Below are 672 nucleotides of genomic sequence, written 5' to 3' on the forward strand. Positions count from 1 at the left end.
CTGTTGTGTAAAAATTCTTTTAACCATCTTCCTACTTTATCCACGATATTGTGTTTTCTATTTTCTTCGCTAATATATTATGGTCTACTTTATCAAAGCTTTTGCAAAGTCTAAATAAACCACATCTGTTTCATTTCCGCTTTTCATATTTTTGAATATGTTCTCACGGTGGACTAACAGTTGGGTTTGTGTACTTTTTCCGGTACGAAACCATGTTGTCCTTTATTAAACAAATTATTTTTTATTTAAATTGTTTCATAATATTTTTCTTCATTACCCTTTCATACACTTTCATAATATGTGATGTTAGACTCACAGGCCTATAATTACTTGCCTCTAGTCTTGATCCACTTTTGAAAGTAGTGGTAATATATGCTAATTTTGTGTCATCATAAATCTTGCCTGTATCTACACTTTGTCTTAATAATATTGCAAGTGGCTTTGCGATAGAATGAACTACTTTCTTTAACAAAATAGCAGGAATTCCATCAGGCCCTGCAGCAGCTCCATTTTTAATTTCATTAATAGCCTTGCACAATATCAGCCTTCATTAATATCTATGTCAGCTAAATATTCACTACTTTTCATTCCCTTACTTCTATATCATTATCTTCATTATCTATTCTAGGGGTGAATTCTCTCATATCGTTCTGCCAGTATGTTGCAAATGTC

This window comes from Macrobrachium nipponense, chromosome 1, assembly GCF_015104395.2.
Source record: "Macrobrachium nipponense isolate FS-2020 chromosome 1, ASM1510439v2, whole genome shotgun sequence".
Taxonomy (NCBI): domain Eukaryota; kingdom Metazoa; phylum Arthropoda; class Malacostraca; order Decapoda; family Palaemonidae; genus Macrobrachium; species Macrobrachium nipponense.